Raw genomic sequence first — 13,527 nt, forward strand, 5'->3', positions numbered from 1 at the left:
ATATATTTCAGTGGGCCTAACCTGGTAAAATAAATGTTTAGTTTAGTATGCGTCTTGAACCCAAATTGTGTTTTACTGTTGTTTCCTTGTTCTGTTCGGATCGGCGGTTGACAGCAGTGCTTTGTCTGTAGCCACACGAGTGGAGTGCTACGAGTGATAGGAAGCAGAGGAGTCGCTTGGCTCGCTTCCGTATTTTCGGTGAGGAACTCGCCTGGCATGGTCACCTATTCCACCAAATCAATCCTGGACATATTTCTCAGTCAGCCAAGGTCTGTTCACACTGGGTAGTCTACTGTGATAGCGCGCAACACGGCAATACCGATACCAGATCTGGGTACAAATCGGGTCCTGCCACCCGCAGACAGATGCCAATTCCAGGACTGTCTGGGTCAAATCCGGACCAGTGGCGACTCTAAGCTCATGAGCAATGTGAACGCCGGCCCTCATGAGGGTGAAATGCACTGAAGTGACGTGAAAAAGTGTCGTGATACTCAGATTTGTCTGAGTCAACGATCAGAAGAGAGCCCCACACGAACATAGATTGAAGATGTCCCAGCAATTGGTGGCATGCCAGCAGTGGCAGTGATAGGTGGAATGACAACCCACGAAATGGTTGCCCTTGTGGAGAGAAAGATGGACACGCTACTCGCGAGATGATTGTTTTGAAAATCTAATCGCACAGGACAGGAACGAACTTGGCTCTCGGACGAGGAGAGCACATCCTCTGACGAATAATTATTAAAACGGGGAAGTCTCCTGCACCGGGAGGTATAAATGTGGACATCGTCAAAGAAGAAGGAACCAATTGTTGGAACGGATTTGTTGTACTCGGTTACTAAATGTTCACACAGATGAAACACTGCAATCGCTCAATGATGATGGTGATTCAAACACTGTGCACTTCATCTGGTGCGTTCGCAAGGTGTTATGGGTTCTCCCGTGGTGCCGTGCTGCACACGTGTTCAGCTATACCGTGCGTTATTTTACAATGAAATATAATCCAAACTTGTCCCCCAAGGCCTGGAGTGTCCCATATTTCGTGTAATTGAATAACTTAAGTACACGTGGTGATTATGTACATGCGCTGTTGAATATCAACGTCTCCGACGTTTCTATATCCGTCCATTCAAACCCGAATACACCTCAGCACTATATAATCTATTGTTTCTTCCATCCCAAAAATGGAATGTATTTATCTCGTGTCGCATGCCGATGGGTAGTACAGGAACTAGAACGAATTCTGCGAGGGTTAGTCATGGGTTTTTTTCTTTCTGAACTAACCACAAATAGCTTCGTCTCCATGACACCGATATGATGCCAACGAGTGTCAAAACACCGCACCGGCATTCGCGCGAACTCGCGGCTCGGGAGGGCGGAGGAATGCGTGAACCCGGCATTAGAGAGGCGGGCACTGCGCTGCTGGCTATTGATGAGAGGGGTGTGGGGGTGGTGTGTGTGTGTGGGGGGGAGTTGAGCGGCGAAACCAAAGCGAGGCTGCGAGCGTGACAGCCGCGAGGCCCCGGGGCACGGCCATCGCGTGCCCGTCCCGCGCGCGACGTCTCGAGTCAGCATTCCGGTGCGAGTGTGCGACGCGGCCACAGGTCACGCACCATGGCCGCAGTTGGGGGGTGTTGGAAGCTTCGTCGCCTGTTGTTTCTGCCGTCGCTGCCGCTTTTCGTTTTTGCAGAGCATTGTTCATTCATGGATCATGCGGCGGCGGCGGCGGCTTTCGATAATGTCGAAATCCTGTGCAGATCCGAGCTCATTCTGGCCCAGGACTCGTCATGGCATCCGCAGAAGTTCGCATTATAACAAACACACACAAACATAACTTCAGCCACTCGGGCAGTTACAACCTTGGTGCAGTTTTGCGACGTCTTTGTCAACCGGACATTACCTCGAACAATTCATAAGGCAGGTCGCAGTCTCTCAAAGACAAAGACAATCAATTATATTACACCCTGCGGCGGTCCCAAGGGGTTGGCCAGGACACGCGCTGCGTACGAGAATCATCGAAGTCCAACTTGATGATGAAATCACATCCAGGCCAGGCCTGTCAGGGACGCTCGGAGGCACTCTCACGAAGTGTAAATATAAAGCATGTTCTCCGATAACGCGGTAGTTATAATAACAACCATTGATTCAATTAGGAATTAAGGGGTTAGGGGGTAGTAAAATTACATATTTTCCTTGTTTCTGCAATGCCACGAAAAATGCGCAGCGTGGATTCGGTAAGTCCCGTTGCGCGAATAATGTCATCACGTGTTCTTTAGTTTCGTCCATACCGCTCTTTCACATCGAGTTTTTGTTCAAGAGTCATAGCTTTTCTTGACTTCACTCCCACGAGCACCACTACCAGAACGCTTCACAGCCTTGCTACTCATTGTAATTAAAATCAACACCGTTGTATGTGTAGAGGTGTAATTGCGCATGTCTACGAATGTTGAGGTGTGATTATGCATGGCCACGGATGGCCAACAAACACAAGGGGCGGGGTTACGGCCGTACACAAGGGTGGCGCTCGCACCGACGTCCGCATGTGTATCCCCCACGGGCCCCCCCCCCCTTGGGGGCAAGTCCTATAAAAGGTGATGAGCCGAAAGGCTCGGGAGTCGGGACTCAGCTATAACCAGAGAAGACGGAAGACCAGCTAGTGTAGGCCCCAGAGCTCTCCTGGCTCTAGCGAAGGCTGCTTTCCCAAGGATGGACGAGGAAGGAGTGGATGCCATGGTGGCTGAGAAGCTGCTGCTACTCGCTGATGAGCTGGACGTCAACGTCCTGGCTCAAGACGACTCAGAGATGTCGTCCCTGCTGGTCGCGCGCCACATCCACGGGGGCTTGCGGTCCCTTCGTCGAAAGGCGGCAAAGGGGGCGGCCAGCCATGCCATGGCGGCTACCGCCCTCCCATCGGAGGAGGTCTGCGGGGTGGAGCGGCGAGGGGAATGGAGAGCGGCAGTACCACAGGCTCGGAATGGACCGAGCCGCCAGGAGCAGCCCAGGACATCGGGGGCGCTCACACGCTGCTACAACTGTGGCCTGCAAGGCCACGTTGCGTCAGGATGCCGGGCTCCCCGTCAGCGCGGGGCGACACCTCGTCAGGACGCCACGCCGTCTCCTCCCAAGCTCCAGCAGAGAAATACGGCGAGTCGCGGCACCTCACACGTTTGGCCCACGCACACATCCGACACACACTCACGCGCCCAACTAAACAGGGCTCCAAATTCCCCATCCGTCGCGCGCGATCGTTCGGTAATGCGGCGGGCGCTCCAACCGGGTCAGTGGTCGGAGCTCGCCCATCGTGTCGTTGCTGCGTCGGCGGGATCATCGGTCGTGGTCGGTCACATTGATGGGGTAGAGGTGCGGATTTTAATTGACACAGGGGCATCGGCGACCATTATATCTGATTTAATTTATAACATCCTTCCCGTTCAAAGTCGTCCCTTGCTCCCTGTTGACGTGCCGTGCTATGCCGCTAACGGGGGCTCTCTGGGCATTATTGGCCAAATCCGCGCCACTATCTGCATTGGGGACATTAAATTATCCGGGCCTGTTTTGGTTTCCTCCTCACTCGCGGTTCCGTGCCTGTTGGGGACGGATTTTCTGGCCAAAATGCCCATCCGCATCCTTATTGACCAAGGGTGCATTGAGCTCCCATCGGGCCGACGCGTTACATTTCTGTCTTCCCCCACCACGGAGCGTCGGGCGTTTGCCACCGTGCAGGCGCTCGTCACAAAAACTGTGCGCGTGCCTCCGGGGGCTCAGATGCTCGTCCCTCTTAGATTGCGTCGGCCGTTTAATGAAGGGGTTGCGGATCGGGGGGTCTTGTTGGGACCATCTCGGGCCGGGGTAAATGGACCAGATTTGCTCGCGGCTCAGACCATGGTGAGAGGGGATGGGGACCCCTTCATTGCAGTCCTTAATGTGGGATCGCGAACGGCCGTGGTTCCTCAAGGGACCGTGCTTGCACACGCAACGCCGGTACCCTATGAGGAACCACTCGTGGGTCAGGTATCCACCGATCCTCCGTCGCGACCGCATTCGGACTGTGATGACGGTTGGCTGGATGCGCTTTGCGCGGGTTCAGTGGACCTGTCCGACTCGCAGCGCGCGCAGCTGCGAGTTCTTCTGAGCGAATTTGCTGACGTTTTTAGTCAACACAAATTTGATATTGGTTGTACTAAATTGCTGCGACACCATATTGACACGGGTGACAGCGCGCCAATCCGCCAAAATCCCTTTCGGTTGAGTCCCGCCGAAAAGGATCATGTCAAATCGGCTGTTGATGACATGCTAGCCGCCGATATCATTTCCCCTTCCAATAGCCCGTGGGGCGCGCCGATCGTTTTGGTGAAAAAACACGACGGCTCACTGCGGTTTTGTGTCGACTTTCGGCGTCTGAACAAAATCTCTGTGGCAGATGCGTACCCGCTTCCTCGAATGGATGAGTCGCTCGATGCCTTGGCGGGGGCGCGATTCTTTTCCACCCTCGATTTGCTATCTGGATTCTGGCAGCTTCCTCTGGATGACGAATCAAAACCTAAGACTGCTTTTCGGACACCGCAGGGTCTCTTCCAATTTAACCGCTTGCCGATGGGTTTACATTCTGCGCCGGCAACTTTTCAGCGGTTAATGGAATTGGTCTTGGCAGGGTTGCAATGGGATTCGTGTTTGATTTACTTAGACGATGTCATCGTCTTTAGCAAATCCTTCGAGGAACACCTCCAGAGGTTGCGTGCTGTTTTTCTCAAAATGCGGGCTGCCAATTTGAAATTTAAACCACAGAAGTGCCATTTACTCCGCGAATCGGTGCGATATTTGGGTCACATTGTTGGGCGCTCGGGGATATCCACTGATCCCGCCAAAACGGAATGCGTCAGCTCCTGGCCGACTCCCACCTCTGTGGGAGAGGTCAGGAGTTTCATTGGGTTCGCGTCGTATTATCGGCGATTTGTGGCTGACTTCGCTACGATTGCGAAACCTTTGCATGCCTTGACGTCCAAGGGAGTCAGGTTTCATTGGGGGCCGGAGGAGGAGGCTTCTTTTCGCGCCCTCCGGAATGCTTTGGTGGGGGCGCCGCCGTTGAATTACCCGGATTTTTCACAACCCTTCTTGCTCGATACAGATGCAAGTAACACGGGCATCGGGGGCGTGCTGTCCCAGCTCATTGGGGGCGTAGAGCATGTGGTGGCTTACGGTAGTCGGGTACTGTCTCCAGCCGAACAGCGGTACTGCGTTACCCGTCGGGAATTATTGGCGATTGTTTATTTCATTCAGCAGTACCGCCCGTATCTGTACGGTCGGCGGTTCACCGTCCGTACAGATCATGCGGCCCTACAATACGCCCTGCGGGTTCAACAACCATCGGGCCAGTTGTCTCGATGGTTGGAGATTCTCCAAGACTATGACTTTGTCACCACATATCGTAAGGGTCTCCGCCACACGAACGCTGACGCCCTGTCGCGATTGCCACCCACTTCGGAGTGCGCGTGCCTCTTGGGTTCGGGGCGTTGTAGGTCTCCGAACGTCACCACCGATTCGGTCCTCGTGGCCGCTGCCGATGCACCTTCGGTTTCGGGTCCTATCGAGCAAGAAGGGAGGGATTCGTTGCTGGGGTTGTCAGTCGCGGAATGGGGTCGCCTCCAAATGGAGGACACCTCCCTCCTCGCTCTGCGCCGTCGCGCCGGGGGGATTGGCCAGGGGGTGGAAAACGTTGACTCGTGGGGGTTGTTCCAGGGACTTTTAATGCACTGGAATGGTAAAACCCGGCGCCAGCGGCTCGTGGTGCCTGCTGCTTTAAGGGGTAAGGTGGTATGGGCTGTTCATGAGCGGCTTCTGCACTTGGGGGTTCATAAGACCTTTGCCACGCTCCAGCTAGATTTCTTCTGGCCGGGCATGGAAAAGGACGTGGGGGACCTCTTGGGGTCGTGCACGCAATGCGCGCAGAGGAAGCCACCTGCTAGGGGGTCCAACCCTCCGCTGCAGTCCATAAAAGTTTCCAGGGTTAACGAGCTCGTCGCTCTGGACATACTTGGCCCATTTCCCGCTACACCCAGGGGCAATAGGTATTTACTAACGGGGGTTGAATACTTCACGAGATGGCCTATGGCCTGGCCCCTGGCGAACCAATCGGCAGCAGCCATCGCGGAGGCCTTTGTCCAGGGCTATGTCCTCGACAAGGGTGCTCCGGAACGGCTGCTTACTGACCAGGGTAGGAATTTTTCTGGTAAACTCCTACGTGAGGTGTGCGACCTCTTGGGTACGGAGAAGGTTCGGACCTCTCCGTATCACCCACAAACTGACGGGATGGTGGAACGGCTGCATCGGACCATCACGTCCATGCTGTCCCAGCAGGTGTCGGTATCCCAGACGGATTGGGACCTCCGCATAGCCGGTGTGTTGCAGGCCTACAGAATGGCTCCCCATGCGGCCACCGGATTTTCCCCTTTCTTTTTAATGTATGGGCGCGAAGTTAACCCTCCTGTGGCGACCCAGCTGAAGCTCTCGGCGCTCCAGGCGAAGTCTAAGTTGTCCGAACACGTTAAATTTAACATCGCTCAATTGTCTGAGGCGCGGGAAGCGGCCGTGCAAAATTCTGAACTCCGCCAGAAGGCGAACGAGAGGCTTCGGTTGGGGCGGGTGCAGGTGGTCAAATGGGTACCAGGGGACAGGGCGTGGTTGCACTGTCCTCAGGTGCCGCTGGCAACCTCGTCGAAATTGGTACGGCCGTGGCGGGGGCCAGTGGAGGTCGTGCAGGTTTTGCGGCCGCAATGTGTTCGCGTCAAATGGGGGAGGCGCCGGTGGTATGTGCACCCCTCAAGGTTAAAACCATTCGTCACGCCGCCCCGGGGTTCACACACACACACGCATGGCCAAACGTGTGAGGGTGTCGCCGACTCCCCGTCGTCGCTGCACTCGCCTAACCTGACGCCAACTGTTCCGCCCCCAGGTGAAACAGGAGTGACGGGCCCACGCCCACCAACCCTTCCCGGAGGGGTCGGGGGTCACTCGGCAGCGGAGCCTGACCCTCTTGCACCCGGACCGTCAACAACCGTCACTGAGCGTGCCGGGACGGGCCCTTGTGACGGACCCGCCGCGAGAACGCGCGCCAAAACGCGCAGACTTTTGTGAGGTCGGCCGTTGGGGGGCCTGGCGGACAAAAGGGGAGGGGTGTTGTGAGGTCGGCCGTTGGGGGGCCTTGCGGACGATGGGAAAGGTGACGTCCGGAGTGTATATATATGTTGGTTTTGGGGTGTTATCCGGGGGGGGTGCGTCGGGTTATTTTTTTTTTTCTCTCTCTCTCTCTTCCTCTCGTTGTTCTTGTTCTTGTTAAAAATTACGCGAGGCACACACGGGGTTTTTGTGAGGGATGCACCTTTATTCTGATTTTTTTTTTTTTTTTTTGCAGCCGGGGACGGCTGCGAGCTGTACAGGGGGGGGTGATGTAGAGGTGTAATTGCGCATGTCTACGAATGTTGAGGTGTGATTATGCATGGCCACGGATGGCCAACAAACACAAGGGGCGGGGTTACGGCCGTACACAAGGGTGGCGCTCGCACCGACGTCCGCATGTGTATCCCCCACGGGCCCCCCCCCCTTGGGGGCAAGTCCTATAAAAGGTGATGAGCCGAAAGGCTCGGGAGTCGGGACTTAGCTATAACCAGAGAAGACGGAAGACCAGCTAGTGTAGGCCCCAGAGCTCCCCTGGCTCGCTGTCCTTATAAGGGCCGACCAGGGCAAGCCGGTGGCGTGGCCCCGAGAGCCCAGACGAAGCTGGTCTGGTGACTCAGGGAGCCGGGATCCCAGCTTAACCAAGCTGGGACAGATAGCCTCCCCTAGTCCCGTAGTGGAGGAATTGGTATAGGTTAGAGGGGTTAGCTGTCGAGAAATCCCTGTAGCCCAGTGACCTGTAATTAACTGTGTTGGTGTAATAAATAAGTGTGCCTCCGATCCTGTCGTCAAGCCTCCATATACTTACTACATATGCAAAGCGAGACAAATCTTATTTGGTAGAGCACAGTCGGCGATAGCACGCGAGATGCGTCTGTGTAGCGTCGTGAAGGATCCAGCAGCATCCCGCTGCCTCGTGTGATGCTTACTCGCGCAACGTCGTTCTGTTCACTCAATCGCGTTTTATCCAATTCGCATCCGCGTTGTAAAAAAGATGTTCCCTAATACATTCATCATTGAGTTATATCCAATTCGCGTTATGAAAACAACACGCGGCGTTATTGCAGAACAGATTGTCATTTTGCTCTCGCGGCTGCTGGAGATGTTATTTGTAGACTACTTGTGCACGTTTTAATATGTCCCTTCAAGAATGCAAAAGTCCAATTGAATGGAAAACTGCATTTATACGACCTTAACATGAAGGCGGTTCAGAGGATGAGCTTAACAATTATCATCCAATTTAAATGTTATCGACTTTAGTCAAGGACTTTGATAAAATCTTCAAAACACTACGAAGTTTAAATTTCAAGACACAATCTTCTCAACCCTCGACAATCAAGTTTCCGTGAAAAAAATTGCATGACAACAGTCACGAAAGCTTCAAATCTAGAATGATAAACATGACTCTGGAGCATTATTCCTTGACGTGTCAAAGGCCTTTGACAAATGTGGATCACAACATCTGTGTTGGCTTCCAGTTGATCAACGAAGATGCCCTTAGTTTGGGTAAAATAAATAGATATGTTATCCAATCGACTTCAGGTTGTTAAGCAGAATAACGTGTCATTTTGGTTTGCTGAGTAAGACAACGAGTGTGACATATGGTTCGGTAATGGTACCCAATCGATTCTCTCTTTCTGTATATATGTAATATGAGAATATATCCGGCACACTGACGTATCACAACTTGTCATGGTGATTGGCTCTGCCGGTCCTGGTTTACAGCCAATGGGGGGAAGCCTGGGGACATGGCCCTGACGTGATGGAAGGGTGACAGCTATGGAGATTGGTTCTGCTGGCTTTGGCCTCAGCCAATGTGGAGATGAGTCAGGGGCGTGGTCCCGGGAGCTGACGAGGGTGCCTGGAAGATTCGATGCAGGCTAACGAGGATTGGCTGAAGCGTACCACGTGACCCGTGTATTAAATAGGGGTAGAGAGGAACGACACGTGGTCAGAACGGGAACGAATGGAGGAAGGGTCCACGCAAGAGCGGGGCTCCGAGTTGCCACGTGGCAGTGCGTCTCTCTCGGTCTATCTGTCCCTTCACGTTGCCTATCAGCAGCGTGAAGTAGCTGTAATCCAAAGTGAATAAAAGACGGATTCCAGAAGTCGTCTCAAAGAGCATTATTACATATATATAAACTAGTGTCATTTACGGTCATATTATGGGTTCATACACATTAAATTTAAAACAAGAAAGACTAAAATTAAAAAAATGTATTTAATGTAATTATTCCAAAATGTCTCATATTCACGTTTGGTGAAATTTGACGATCATCTCCCAAAAGTTTTCCTTGAGATGAATTTCCTTGAATCGGCACCTTGATGTTGGTTGTATTTTGCATCTTGACAAAGAAACATCATAAAGTTGTCCATGGAAACAAAAACAGGTTCGTTGGGATAAAGTCCAACATTCACATCGTTTCTCCTTGTGACTTATTGGCAGTAGTAGCAAATGCTTAAATGTATAATTGCGTGCAACACAAAAAGATAATGTACACAAATTGGGGCGCACTTGAATGTTATCAAAAGCAGCGCTGATAGACTTTTGGAGAAAAAATATTATTTTTGTAATAACAAACTAATAATTAGCTACAATTTGTATAATAAGCCTTTCATGAAAAAGAAAAACTAAATATATAAAATTGTATGAAAATCCACGTTGCCTAGCCGGCAGTGTTACCCGCAGTGTACAGTGTCAGGCGAGTGGCACAGGTCACCAAAACTATAATGTATAATTGAGTAGTGCTTTAAATTGTTCTGAATCCAAACTTTTGCAGTTGATGCCGTTTTGTTATCGAAGCTCTGGCTAGTTAATTGGCAAAAATTGGCAAAAACATTTGATGTTATTCAGAATCAACATGTGTAAACATACATTTAGGTGTTTTTTTCTCCTAAAATAATTGTGGAGCTTGCCTTCCAACCTCGATTGTGGCATCGAATTATTGAAGAGACTGGTCATTATAAATTCCTTGGGTTTTATTATCGATGCCACCCTATCCTTTGATGAGCATATTGATCGGGTAATCGAAAAAGTTAAATGTAAGGTTGGCTTCTTGTCCTGAAACAAGCATTGTCTTTCAATTCATCGACAGATTATTGAAGTGACAGTCATTCTGCTATTCGACTCCTGTGATCTTGCCTGCTCAATACATTCTAAAAAACTCAACTCGGTTTACCATGCAGCATTATGATTTGCAGTGGACGCTCCGTATAGGACGCACCACTGTGACCTCCTCTATGGCCATGGCTAGGCAAATGTCCTTGGACGTGGAAAGACATTTTCACTACAGGACTATTCTCATTCACAAGGCTGTTGTCCGTAGGTCTGCTCTCGATTTGTCTGACCTGCTGTTGATATTACCATTGGAGAATCCGAAAAATGTGCAAAACGCGTCTGATTCTCTGGACATAAATCACATACATCGCACACAATTTCGATCCAAAGCATTGAATGTAGCTGCTGCCCCAATGTTTTGAAATCACCCAGTTTTCTCTCTTGGCATCCCTATTCTGCCATCTATGTTCTCATTTACATGGACTCATTAAAATCACTAAATATTAAGTGTGAATGTATACTTTTACAATATAATTTCTCTCATATTCTTGGTTCTTTCGGTAAAGTCACGAATAAGGGAAATAATAAAATAATAAAAATAAAACATAATAAAATACAATTCTCACGACGTTTCGGCCACAACGCACGCAGCCGTCCTCGGGTGAAAAACAGAGCTGTCGGAAAGACAGCGTCCTAATGAACACCGCCAAGCTTCGCAGCGTATATTTAAACTGGGTCGCGGGAGGAGAGCGCCTTGACAAAGGAGTTTACGTATCAACAGAGGAATTTTGCATATTGGTGACAAATGCAGATATGGAATTAGTCACTCCTTGTGGAATGTGTAGGCGGTGGGGGGTCTCAAAGTCATATTATGCTAGTGTATTATGTAGGATTAGCAGTAATAAAGGGAGGGAAATTTTAATAATAAAGAACTGCAACAGCCCAAACCACCGCCTATCAAGCTTATTTAATGATGTTTAATTTTTATTATTTCATTATTTCCCTTCTACGTGACTTTACCGAAAGAACCAATAATATGAATCCCTGCAGTCACGAAAGCTTTAAATCTAAATAGAGAATTCCTCTCATTACTTTTTTTTTTATCTGTAATTATGAAATTATTTTACGTCGTCTGCCGGGCGAGTCGACCACTTGGAAAAATTGCTTCTTAGCTCTACGAGTTTTACTCGGTGCGAAATAACACTCCTGATTCTGAGATCAGCCAAAGGGCTGAAAGGGAGGAGACGTTACCGGCGCTGGGGATGCGAGGCGGGTCTAGGGGGGCCAGGCGTTGCTCTGACAGCCACTCCTGGAAGCCCGAGGATGAGCCAGAGGCCAGGGGATTGGAAAAGGGAATTCAAAGGGAAAAGAGTGGGGGAAAAGAGCGGCAGAAAGAGGCGGTTATGGGATCTAGAAAGAGGTGAAGAAAGGGTTGGTGGAAAAGGAAAGCTTGGGCGGAGGTTTGTGGAGATTCTAGTAGCTTCTAGAGAGAGAGAGGAGGTATGAGGGCGCGTGACGTGAGCGCGGGGCTCTTACGGGGATAACGAAAGGAGACACGTTCTGTGTGATGGAGTGGGAAGGAGAGTGCAGTGCGGCGTCAAAGACTGGTGGGCAATAACATTTTTAAGCTTTCGTTTATTTGTTACACGGATGGTCCCGTGTAGGCAGTTTCCCGGCTATTTTAAAAGGGAGATCCGTGGCGCCTGAGCACATCAGAACAAAGATAACATCGTCAACATTGCAGAGAACGAGTACAGGGTCCTCAAGGAATATTGCGCAACTAACAAACGCGGTATTTGGTAGTCGTAAACAAAACACATGCGAGTCAAAGACATTGCAAGTTTACTTTTTGGTTCTTTCGATAAAGTCACGTAGAAATAAAATAAATAAAATAGAATACGACGTTTTGATTGCAACACAAGCAATCATCATCAGGTACGAATGAATGAGAAAAAACAAACCTAGTAAACTTAGAAACATAATGCAATACAACACAGAGAGTCGGCTAACATCACAGTCAACACCCTACCTGGTTTATTACGTTCTTCCAAAGAGTGCTGAATTTGAGAGGGAGAGACAAAACACAGACACGGAGACACACAGACAGACACATAAGCAGAGAGAGACAACACAGAGACACACAGAGAGAGACACACACATAGGCACACTTGTCTGTGTTGTATTGCATTATATATTACTAGGTTTGGGTAAGAGACTTATTTTTGTTGGGTTTGCCCTGTTGAAAAATCTCCCTTCAGTTTTAAGATAGAACCTCATTTATTATGGTGTTCATCAACTATCACACGTAATCATCCTAATGGAGTGTAGGGACACATTTATGAACGTGCTTTACTATTTACACATTTATTGAAGCCATTTTCCTGAGTGAGTTTTATTGTTGTTTGTGCTAAATTTAGGAAACCCCCAGACTCGAATAATATTTGAGAAAGTATGTCAATATTGTGCATTGCTCCTCCTTGCTAACTTTATTCAGTGACACAACAAGAGAATAGTTTGATGCCTGTTTTTCCAACGTATCAATCTAGACACTAATTTGTGAAACGACATAACACAGAGATATGGCTTTATTTGACAAAGTGGTGGGAGTGCTCCTGGCAGTACCGCTTATTTTGGGACTGCGAAGTTTCTGGATCTCACCCCCCCCCCCCCCCCCCCCCCCACAGTCAAAGGACTTCCTTGGTTGTGTGCAACATATTCCTGGAGTCTGATACAGGCAGTCTCGCCCAGGCAGAGTTCCAAGTTCAACTTACTTTGTTCGAGTTGGACACAACCCGTGCCGGAGAATGAGACAAAGTCTCGCCCAAGTTCAACATCGCGCCCAGTGCGGGAGAGGGTGCCAAGGCAAACTTTCCAACGGTGACCGGGCAATTCTGGCGATCGAGTATGCCACTCATTTCCAGGGAACAAGATCTGTGATTTCGAGAAGATAGTCATACTATCGGCATCTGGGGGTGAGCCATTATAGCATTTAGAATCTGTGGTGTTGAATGTTTTTTTTGTCGTGTGTCGAGCGTTTCGGTTCAGTGGCCTCCCTTTCGTGGGCTTCGGGTTTGCCTGAGTTGGGTGGTTCGGCTCATGGGTCTTGGTGAGTGGCTGGGAACTCATTTGAGGAAAGTGTTACAGTGCTAAGATGGAGTCTCTGTCACATGGTCGACAGAGACTCATGCAGGCAGGGAGACTTAACAGCTGCGCGACTTCTTTCGTGTGGCTGAAGTTGATGCAGAGCAACAGCGATCATTTCACATTCCGGTAGTCAATCCAGACAACCGCGTCAGGAATAG

This window comes from Lethenteron reissneri, chromosome 6 (genome assembly GCF_015708825.2).
Source record: "Lethenteron reissneri isolate LAM-NWPU_2019-01 chromosome 6, ASM1570882v1, whole genome shotgun sequence".
Taxonomy (NCBI): Eukaryota; Metazoa; Chordata; class Hyperoartia; order Petromyzontiformes; family Petromyzontidae; genus Lethenteron; species Lethenteron reissneri.